The sequence below is a fragment of the Giraffa tippelskirchi genome, chromosome 10 (assembly GCF_054371585.1).
Source record: "Giraffa tippelskirchi isolate mGirTip1 chromosome 10, T2T-mGirTip1v1.2.pri, whole genome shotgun sequence".
NCBI lineage: Eukaryota > Metazoa > Chordata > Mammalia > Artiodactyla > Giraffidae > Giraffa > Giraffa tippelskirchi.
This window is the reverse complement of record NC_137284.1, coordinates 143,446,136-143,458,163: the sequence shown is the minus strand read 5'-3', so window position 1 is coordinate 143,458,163 and position 12,028 is coordinate 143,446,136.

Genomic DNA, 12,028 nt, shown 5'->3' with positions numbered 1-12,028 from the left:
GTTAGACTGAGAACTCTGGAAAGTATAAACTGCCTTCTTTAGAATCTGTATAATCTCCAATCCCTAACCTAGTGCCTGGCACTTGGTAACACATAATAAATATGTGACAAGAGAGGCAGATGGAAAAAAGAGAGACAGAAGATACGAGAGAGAGAGACACAGATACAGTGTCAGGAGAGAGACAGAGAGAAATAGGAACAAAGACCCAGAAAGAGAAACCAGAAAAAGGAGGAGAAGCCTTGATGAGGAAGGAAGGAAGAAAAGAAAAATTAAGTCATGAACATAATAACTACATAGCCCCTTAGTCCTACAAAAATAGTTGCTAAGTTCTCACTGAATGCTGAAGACAGCTATCAATGGAATAAAACTAGACAGCACAGACAGGTACAAGGGCACACGGAAATGGTTAAGGAGCAAAGTGGCTGCTCTGACAAACTATCTGGAATCTAGGCAGACCTGCAGACCTTCATTCCCCTGCTCATCGAAGTGTAGGGGGAATAGCGAGTTAGCTTACTGCAAATATTCATGAATCCTCCCACGTGTGGAAGCTTTCTATTTCAACTGTGTTGTGAATAAGTGACTTATCTGCTTGCTAAGAGCATTTCCCAATTCTTCTTGACTTGTCTCATTATTTAAATGCAGAAGAAAAGAGTTTAAATGGATTCATTTTTAATTTTGATCTCTAAACCCCATGGCCTGGCTGTGGGACTCTTCGGTAACTTAAACATTAACTTTTGTGTCAGAAGGCACTTTTCCCAGTAGTGATGCCGTAAATCTGCAGGATGAACTGTGATTCACTCCTGTAGGTGTGTAGGTGTTAGTATGTGATTACATTAGCATTCACAATAATGGAAAAATTACTGGGAATTATGACAAAAGACAAATAAAAGCAGCAATATCTATCGAAATGTTGTATCTCCTTGTCATAATAAAAGATGGTCTGTGTATAAAGTAGTTTATAACAGCTAGCAAGCAAATCAACACTTTTTAGATGATGATCAGCCAAATCATCATGTACCAAAGAGGAAAAAAAAAAAAAAACATAAATAGAAATAATAACTAGTTGTCAATTATTGTTTAGTCACTCAGTCGCGTCTGACTCTTTTGCCACCCCATGGACTGTAGCCCACCAGGCTCATCTGTTCATGGAATTTTCCTGGCAAGAATATTAAAGTGGGTTGCCATTTACCTCTCCAAGGGATCTTTCTGACCCAGGGATTGAATCTGTATCTCCTGCACATCTCTTGCATTGCAGGTGGGTTCTATACCGCTGAGCAACTGGGAAAGCCCAATAATAACTAATAATAATAACTATGAGATGTCCTTATTTTCAGAGAAGGCAATGGCACCCCACTCCAGTACTCTCGCCTGGAGAATCCCATGGACTGAGGAGCCTGGTAGGCTGCAGTCCATGGGGTCGCTAGGAGTCGGACACGACTGAGCAATTTCACTTTCATTTTCCACTTTCATGCATTGGAGAAGGAAATGGCAACCCACTCCAGTGTTCTTGCCTGGAGAATCCCAGGGACGGGGGAGCCTGGTGGGCTGCCATCTACGGGGTCGCACAGAGTCAGACACGACTGAAGCGGCTTAGCAGCAGCAGCAGCAGTCCTTATTTTTACATTGTTTCCTCCAATGAGTTGGATCATTTCTTCACAGAGTAAGGAAGCCCATGATGTATACAAAGCATTTCATATGTCTACCTTAATGCGTCTGTACTAGGCTGTCAAGTCATAGTGGTCAAGGACCAAAGTAATTCCTTGGTTTGCATTTAGCACTAAAGCATGTAAACAGGTTTTTATATTTCTCTCTTGGTGGTAGCAGTAGTTTCGTTTTAGGGGTTCTGCTTTTTAACATTTTGTTTCCAGCTCCATGCACCCAGCATCTGCTGGGCACCTTCTCTTTGGTAAATACTGTGCTAAGACCTGAAAAAAATGCTGTATAAAAACAAATGAGACTCAGGCTCTATATTCAAGGATCTCAGGGTCAGTAGAGTAGTGTAAACATTCTATCTTCCATCAGCGTGGTCCCCATAGCTTCCCTAGGGAACTTAAAGAGAGAGCTTAGAGGTCCACCCTGCCACCCTCCATCTCTCTTTCCCCTCAAGCATGTCTCATTGGGTTCATTTCACTCTTTCAACACCTATTTTATTTGCCTCTATGTCAATGCCATGCATCTAATTGCAATATCCTCCAAGCAGGTCACAGGTGTTTCCAGTACAAAAATAGGTCTTACTTGTTTGATGTCATTCAGAGCAAGGAGACAGTGCCTAGGCTAATAAACTGTTTTGTCTCATCTTCCTAATGCTTATTTGAAGACATGAACTACATCTGATTTTTGTGTGTGTGTGTGTGATAGCCAAATACTCCAGCATAGCACGAATTCCACAGAACACTCTTAGGAGATATTTGTTGAATGAACTAACAGGAACATGAACTGCTCAGAGCAGAAGCACTTTTGTCTGCTGGTCTAACCCCATTCTCTTCTGGCTCCGGAATTTTGTTCTGCTATTGTGTTTATTCCTCTAAAAATGATTTCATCTTTCTCAAAGTGTGTTATAAAGATGAAATACTTTGAAATGCTCTATACAGTTCTTGGCTCTCAGAGAGTGCCTTAGTAATAGTAGATGTAGTATAACTTAACTCTCAAGATTAGGGGATTAATCTCAGGATGAAGGAAGACCTCCCCCTCCAACTCTTACTTTGATGGGTGAAGGAAATTGAACCTCCATACTCTGGCCTGAAATGTGTCCTCACCCTCAAAAATGCTCAATTTGTCAGATTTATAGGTGGAAACTAAAGGAATTTCTAAGGGTCTGTGTGAGAGCATAGCAAACAGTGGTTTTTAGCTTAGGTGTCATGAATGGGCTTCAAGCAATTCATTAATTCCCAAATGCTAATCCAAAATGGCAACCTACTCCAGTACTCTTGCCTGGAAAATCCCATGGACAGAGGAGCCTGGTAGGCTGCAGTTCATGGGGTCGCTAAGGGTCAGACACGACTGAGCGATTTCACTTTCACTTTTCACTTTCATGCGTTGGAGAAGGAAATGGCAACCCACTCCAGTGTTCTTGCCTGGAGAATCCCAGGGACGGGGGAGCCTGGTGGGCTGCCATCTATGGGGTCCACAGAGTCAGACACGACTGAAGCGACTTAGCAGCAGCAGCAGCTAATCCAAAAGGTATGCGTAAGCATGAAGATGAATTTTTCTGTGCAATGATTACACAGCTTTGATTATATATTCAAAAGAACCAAGGGCTCATGATAGAGTTAAGAACTCCTGCCATTGAATAACCTTAGGGTAAGTTCTGCTATTCCCTAAAAATCATTGAAGAGAATTCTCTTCATGAGTTGAAGTGTCCAGGAAGATCCTTGCAGCTAGGGCAGATGTCATATTTCATAAAGTCAAAGAACTAGTGATTTAAAAAAACAGAGAACTGAGAAAGAAGGGGAAGATCTGATATCCAGAGGCACAAACTAGCAAGATGCCCTATGAAGAAACAAGTTCCAATGATTCAAACCTGACACATGCTCATTTCAACACTTGGGCTTGAAATATATTAGAAAGAAACGTCATAGCAATTAATAAGCTTGTATTATACCTCCTCTCCATATTCATTGGGGAAAAGATAAACAGAAGATGAGCAATTGCAAAAATCAAACAGCTGAGTTTTGTTAGTTCCACAGGAAATTCGAAAGAGAACATATTTCTTTTTTAATGAAATATGCCACCAGCAGCCATGAGATAACATAAAGGAAGTTTTGTGGCAATATAAGAATATTGTTTCATGGGGCCAGCTCTGTAATTCTGATTTCAATCATCTCAGATTTCAGAGGCCCATAAAATGCAGTGTTTCCGGATATTCTTCTGTTAGTATTACTGTCTAAAACTACCCAATTATTTCCTTAACTAAAATTTTACCACTGCTTTCTTTCAGTGCTTTTTTCCTAGTTTGTTGTTTGTTATCATTAATGAATGCTATTTTACTGAATGCTTTTTTTTCTATATCTGTTGAATTATTTATATTTCTTTTTTAAATTATAGTTAATTTACAGTGTTTCAGGTATATAGCAAGTGGTTCATGTGTTTTATATATATATATATATATATGTATATGTATATATATGTATATGTATATATATATATATCGGAGATGGCAATGGCACCCCACTCCAGTACTCTTGCCTGGAAAATCCCACGGATGGAGGAGCCTGGTAGGCTGCAGTCCATGGGGTCGCAAAGAGTCGGACACGACTGAGCGACTTCACCTTCACTTTTCACTTTCGTGCATTGGAGAAGGAAATGGCAACCCACTCCAGTGTTCTTGCCTGGAGAATCCCAGGGACGGGGGAGCCTGGTGGGCTGCCGTCTATGGGGTCACACAGAGTCGGACACGACTGAAGCGACTTAGCAGCAGCAGCAGCATATATATATATACACAAATATATGTGACTAAATATACTTTTTCAGATTCTTTTCCATTATAGGCTATAGGTTATTACAAGATATTGAATGTAGTTCTCTGTGCTATACAGTAGGTCCTTATTGTTTATCTATTTTGTATATAATAGTGAGTCAGTTCAGTCACTCAGTCGTGTCCGACTCTTTGCAGCCCCATGGACTGCAGCACGCCAGGCCTCCCTGTCCATCACCAACTCCCGGAGTTTACTCAAACTCATGTCCATTGAGTCGGTTAATCCCAAACTCCTAATTTACCCCTTCCTTCCCCACCCTTTTCCTTTTGGTAACCGTAAGTTTTTCCCTATGTCTGTGGGTCTATTTCTGTTTTGTAAATTAGTCCATTTGTATCATTGTTTTAGATTCTACATATAATGAATATCTTATGATATTTGCCTTTTTCTGTACTGCTTACTTCACTTAGTATGATAATCTCTAGGTCCATCCATGTTGCCGCAAATGGCATTGTTTCTTTTATGGCTGAGTATATATCTTTTATGGCTGAGTAGCCTGCCATTGTATATATGTACCACATCTTTACCCACTCATTTGTTGATGAACATTTAGGTTGCTTCCATGTCTTGGCTATTGTAAATAGTGCCGCTATGAACATTGGGGTTCATGTATCTTTTCAAACTAGAGTTTTTTCTATATATATGCCCGGGAATGGGATTGCTGGATCATATAATAACTCTCTTTTTAGTTTTTTCAGGAAAGTTCATACTGTTTTCCACAGTGGCTGCACCAATTTACATTCCCACCAACAGTACAGGCTATGCTATCATCCCTCCCAAGTTCAGAGACTCCTTTTCTAGGCCCCAATTCCAGATTCCTGGGGAAAGGTTTCTGGCTCCACTGGAACCAGGGGTTCATAACTGAGGCAAAGGGAATGATATTCCCTTGTAAAACAGCTTCCAGGGAGGCATTCTGAGCTGGGACACACTCCAAAAATGTATTGCCATATCCAACATGAAGCTTTTAGTCACCTTGTTTATATTATAGATTCTAAGACATCAGCCATTGTAAAAAGCATCAGTTACTGAAAACTCTTCCAGGAAAAGCAAATAGCATATTAAATATATATACAGCGAGAGAGAGAGACAAGAAAGACTACAAAAGTTTGTATCTGTTCATATCATAATATACTACTTTCTTCTCCAGAATCAGTATGACCATCAAAATTTGACTCTAAGCTTCATTTGCAATGTATAAAAGTAATTCTGAGCCACTTTGAGGTCATAAAGATATTCTGATTTTCATCACTCAATTCCACTGTCCTGACAATTTAACATTTTTGGATTGCCCATATCATTTAAAAGCACATCGAAGACTATGGAATTTTGCCTACATTTCTGCTTTGATTATGCTTATAAGGTTTTTTTAATGGACTTACCTATTCCTGGAATTTAAACTGCTTTTCTTGAAAGTCAGCCAAAAGTTTTTATATGATGTTCCGAGCTTGAGTGATAGACCTTCACAAAACTGGTTGTATACACCTTTCTTCTAGCTTTGAAAATTCCATGATGTATTCTGAAAAACCTGGCCTTCTCTGATTCTTTAATTGCATTGCATGATGAGTAAAAGGTTGTCTTCTATTGAAAAAAATAACTTTTAGTTTCTATGCGGCTCTATGGTGCAAGTTTGTTTAAAAATATTTTTGTTGATTCTTACAATTACACTTCTAAATTTGATTTCAATGATATAGCACCTGTGGGACTACCAATGGTTCTAACACAACTAAGGTCAACATCTACCCTCCACATCTAGCAAAGTTGGTACCTGAAGACAGGTGAGTGATGGTAACTTGTCAGTTTCTCTCACAAGCACCTGGAAAGTCTCTTTGGAAAGATTTTCAGACACATCCTGATTTCAGAAATGTCACAATGTTGGAAATGTTCATCTTGCTCTCAAGCTGATATTCTTTTATTGAAACAATACATGATAGACCTTTTCAGATAAGTAAATCACGTGGTTTAATTCATTTAATCTGCACAACAATCTAGGAAGCTATAGCTCCTGTGCCCATTTTACAAATGAGGAAACTGAGGTCATAAAGTTAATTAATTTCCTGAAGACCACCAAGTTAGATAATAATCAAGTGAGATTTGAGGGCAGCCCATCCAATTCCAAATCCCATGTGTTTAATCAGTGTATCAAAATGCTTCCTAATTAATTGCACCATAGCCAGTAAAAGTCATTAAGAGAAAATTAATAATCAGAATCAATCTGTCTTAATATTATTCAATAACTGAGCTATTGCTGTTTAATCCAAGAAATGCAGACAGCGCTACTAAGCAGTTAATGTATACATCAACATCATTTCTGGTACTACGTTGGATAAATCACAAGTCACATGTACTTAGTTCTCTCATCTTAAAATTCATGGAACCATTTCAAATGACAATAATAAGTGGAAAATAACTAACAGTTAAGGGGTTTTGAGGCGCTGAGCTCTTATTTCACCTCTTCTGGTCCAGGTGGCTGGAGCAGGACAGTGCCATCCTAACCATCACTTTCACAGGATGAGGGACAGAGCAGATGAACACGAAAAGGCCCCTGCCCCTTTCTTTTTTATGTATGTATTTGCTTTTATTGGCATATAGTTGCTTTATAATGTTATGTTAGTTTCTACTGTATAACAAAGTGAATTAGCTAAGCGTATACATATATATACCCTCTTTTTTTTATTTCCTTCCCATTTAAGTCACCACAGAGCATTGAGTGGAGTCCCCAGTGCTATAAATAGGTTCTCATTAGTTATCTATTTTAGACGTAGTCTCAATAGTCTATTTTATATATAGTATCAATAGAGTATATTGATACTATGTTTATAGTCTCAATTTTCCGATTCATCCTATGCCCCCATTTCCCACCTTGGTATCCATGTTTGTTCTCTACTTCTGTGTCTCTATTTCTGCCTTGTAAATAAGATTGTTGATACTAATTTTTTCAGATTCCACATGTATGTGTTAATATACATGCATGGTTTTTCTCTTTCTGACTTTTTCACTCTGTGTCACAGTTTCTAGGTCCATCCACATCTCTACAAATGACCCAGTTTTGTTTCTGTTTATGGTTGAGTGATATTCCATTGTCTGTATGTACCACATTTTCTTTATCCATTCCTCTGTAGATGGATACTTAGGTTGTCTCCTTGTCCTGGCTATTGTAAATAATGCTGCAGTGAACACTGGGATGTGTGCGTCTTTTTGAATTATGGTTTTCTCTGGGTATATGCTCAGTAATGGGATTGATGGGTCATATTGTAGTTCTATTTTTAGCTTTTTAGGGAACTTCCATGTTGTTCTCCACAGTGACTGTATCAATTTACATTCCCACCCACAGTGCAAGAGGGTTCCCTTTTCTCCACACCCTCTCCAGCATTCATTGTTTGTAGATTTTATGATGTTGGCCATTCTGGCTGGTGTGAGGTGGTATCTCATTGTAGCTTTGATTTGCATTTCTTAATAATTAGTGATCTTGAGCATCTTTTCATGTGTTTATTAGGGCTCCTGCCCCTTTCACATCAGGACTAGTACCAAAGGAATGGGAATGGTACAAGGGGTGGAGTGTGGGACAGCAAGATGTCACTCGCCTCGAAGTGTCAAAGGACAACTCAAGCGCAGTAGCTGTTGCGGAACATTAATGTCATCTGCTGCTGCTGCTGCTGCTGCTAAGTCGCTTCAGTCGTGTCCGACTCTGTGCGACCCCATAGACGGCAGCCCACCAGGCTCCGCCGTCCCTGGGATTCTCCAGGCAAGAATACTGGAGTGGGTTGCCATTTCCTTCTCCAGTGCGTAAAAGGGTAAAGTGAAAGTGAGGTCGCTCAGTCATGTCCGACTCTTAGCGACCCCATGGACTGTAGCCTACCAGGCTCCTCCGTCCATGGGATTTTCCAGGCAAGAGTACTGGAGTGGGGTGCCATTGCCTTCTCCGTGATGTCATCTAGGGGCCTGTATTCTTCATCAGGTAACTCTGACGCTTCCTCATCCTGACCTGCCAGGATGGGTGAAGAAGGCCTCACTCTGTGCTGTGCTGTGCTTAGTCGCTCAGTCATGTCCGACTCTTTGAGACCCCATGGACTGTAGCCCGCCAGGCTCCTCTGTCCCCAGGCTCCTCTGGGGATACTCCAGGCAAGAATACTGGTGTGGGTTGCCATGCCCTCCTCCAGGGGATCTTCCCAACCCAGGGATCGAACCCAGGTCTCCCTTATTGCAGGCAGATTCTTTACCGTCTGAGCCACAGGAAGCCCAGGCCTTACTCTAGCCGCAGCCAATAGCAAACATCTTGCCTATTCAGTTAAGGCGCATCAATAAAGCTTGCGATGTTATACTTCAAGCACAAGGAATATTTGCAATCCAAGGATAGTAACTCAATCAGAGCACCAGCAGGTTCTTAAGATTTCCTTCCCTGATTCTGGAAACCCACCCTGGAAAGCTTCATTGACTTTCAAAGTCAATGCGGTTATTTGTTTTTCTTTAATAGTTTATCTAAAGAACTTAAGAAATACATGATTATTGTTTAGAGAACTCAATAGAAGGCACAGCGACGTTCTGTGTGGGCTTTAAATGTGTTTGCCTTGTTTCTCATTTCCTGTTACTTTCAGGCTCTGGGCTTGCTCTGTTGCCCATCTTTATGGCTTCCTTCCTTTGACGTTTCCATCTCCCTGCAGCTCGTCATGCTCATCTTTGTGACTTTTAGGTTAAAACTGGTCACCTTCTGGTTGATGTATCCTTTTCTTTCTTCCATTTATATTTTTCATTCATCTGTGCTACAAACACTGATTGAGTCTCTACCACGTCTCAGGTCCTGCTAAGGATGTTTATCTGTGGTCCTCATTCACTGGGAACATTGCAGTCAGTTCAAACAAACACTAGCTTTATTCGATAACAAACCGAAAATTCAGTTCTATTCTTCCTTGGAATTGCAACTGGCTTCTGCGTTGCCTTGGGACACCCTTAGAGCAGAACCTTGACCTGCTGTGCAAGGGGAGCCTCGGCCTTTGGAGGAGTGTGGATTTTGGCCTTGTTCACTTCCCATCCAAGGTCTGTATCAACTGCCAGGTGTGAAACCAGAAATAACTTTGATAAATTCTCCAAGTCTCTGTTTACTGCATGTAGTAAACGTCATTTTACATCTCAGAGCAGTTCAGAGGATCAAACGTTACTGTAAGTCAAGTGAGGGCAAACCAGGCCATTAGTAAATGTTACTTCTCCAAGGACCTACCCCGTTCTTATTTATGTATTCCTCCTATTTACGTTGTGTTATGTATTCATTCTTCATCTGTTTACTGAGCCCCTGTTACATGCCAGGCCCTGGGCCAGGCTTTGAGGACCCAGTGGGAAACAGAATGACTCTGTGGCACATCCCATAGAGGTTACTGCCTGGTGAAGATAAACTCTTAACTGAATACAAGGAGAGTTAGACATTTTTCTTCTCAAACAGGGCAGAAAAGAATGACAGTTCTGGAAGTGCTAAATAGGAAGGTCTTCCAGGCGCTCAGATGGAATGGAGATTTGTCTTAGGGTTTTATTTGCAGAGCAAGCTAGCTTTCTGCTAAAATCTCTGTCCATGGGGTTGGGACTGGGAATGCTGACGGGAGGTACGGCCCTACCCCCACTGTACCAGCCAGCCTCCCCACAGAGAATGCCTCCTTCTGCTTACACCTGAATTGCCTCAGCTATTGATACTACAGGCCTGACCTGTGCATGGCGGAGTTTCAGGCTGCCCTTACTCATGAACCAAATGAAAGGAAGATTCCACGGCTTCCCACATCCTTGCCCAGAGCCCCCAGCTCTCCTTCCAAACTGGCTTCCAGGAAGGTAACCAACTTCTCTGCTGGTTCATGTTTTCTGCCCTGGCTGTGGATAAGGAGACCTCTTAAGCCAGCTTCCTTAGTCACTGGACTCTTTTTCTTCTACTCACATGCCCATTGCTTATAAGGCAGCCGTAGTTCATTTAATTACTGGTGACAAAACCTATCTTTTATTTCCTTTGTTCTTGGGTTTGGAAGTGAAATACTTTTGTGCATATATATTAATAATACCTGTTTAGTGTTTTTTTAGGCCACATTTCACATACCGTATCTCATTTAACTCTTAGGACAACTCTGAGATATAGGTGTTATTACTCCTCCTATTTTGAAGATTTAAAAAATCAAACCGTAGATTGACATGTAGGAGTATTCAACTCCATAGGCTCTTCCCATTACCCCAATACTGAAGAATTACTACAAATATTCTGCAGACAAATTCATAAGTAGAATAGGATACAAAAAACGTACATGCAATGGCCAGCTGATGCATGCACTGAACTTGCCTTTATTTTTCATTTGTTAAATATTTGATCCTAAGCACTCAGACATCTTCTATTCTACAGAGAACACTTGAGTCTAAACTTTGAGAAGCAATATCTCAACTTGTTCATCCCTATCAAGGGGCTATTCGCTAGTATATTTTCTTAAGCATCAGTAGGCCAGAGGACTTTATAAAAGTAATGGAGTACAATTATCGCCATGCACATCAATTCTTTGTGTCTGTATTGCATTTATTTACTGACAAAGCCTTTTTCCCCCCAGTGTCAGCACTGTATCTTTAATACAGCTTTAGAAGAGAATTGTGTTCTCCTCTGACTCATACATATCTAACAAAATTACTAACAAAGATCCAGTTCTCAATTACAAGCACAAAATAGCCTACATTTTAGCATATATCAAACCCGTCTAGTTCAACAAGTGTTCTCTGACACTGATGTATTTCATCAGGATGGGACAAGTTGGTAAACCTTACAAGTTCCCCTAATATCATATTATTAGATTGTATTTTTCTTTTAGAGCTTCAGTTTTTGCCTTCACACCATCAAATCAATAGCGATCAGTTTTAAAGTAGATTTTTTAAGTCATGTGTAACTTGGAAATGGACACTTCTCCATCAAGATGGGAAAACTTTAGCAAATTTGGCCAAGAAAACTCCTCTAATTTTAAAAGTGAAGTTTTTGGGGGCAACCAACTCACTGCTTTATTCTTACTCACCCTAGTAAATGTTCAACAGTATAATATATCCTAAATGTTACAATATGAAGGCCTGCCTTAGTCTTCTCGGGCTGCTATAACAAAATACTATAGACTGGGGGCGCTGAAACAACAAACAAAGGAAGTCCAAGATAAGGTGCTGCTATGGCCACATTCTGATGAGAGGTCTCTTCTTGGCTTTACCAATGCTACCTTCTTGCTGTGTCTTTACACGGCAGAAAGAGAGCATGCAAACTCTTCAGTCTCTTCTTTTAGGGCATTAATTCCATCTTGAAGAATTTACCCTTATGACCTCCTCTAGACCCAATCACTTCCCAAAGTCTCTACCTCCAAATACCATCACAGTTGTGTTAGGGCTTTAATATATGAATTTTCAGAGGGCATAAACATTTAGTCCATAACAACGCCCTAATTATCTATGATGATTCATAGATTCATTCTGTGATGATCTGTCTAAAAGGCTCTAAATTGCTGGTCCTATCACTGGCTTGTGTTCACTCCAAACCATGCCTAAAGTATCATTTTGCTAATCATAATAAA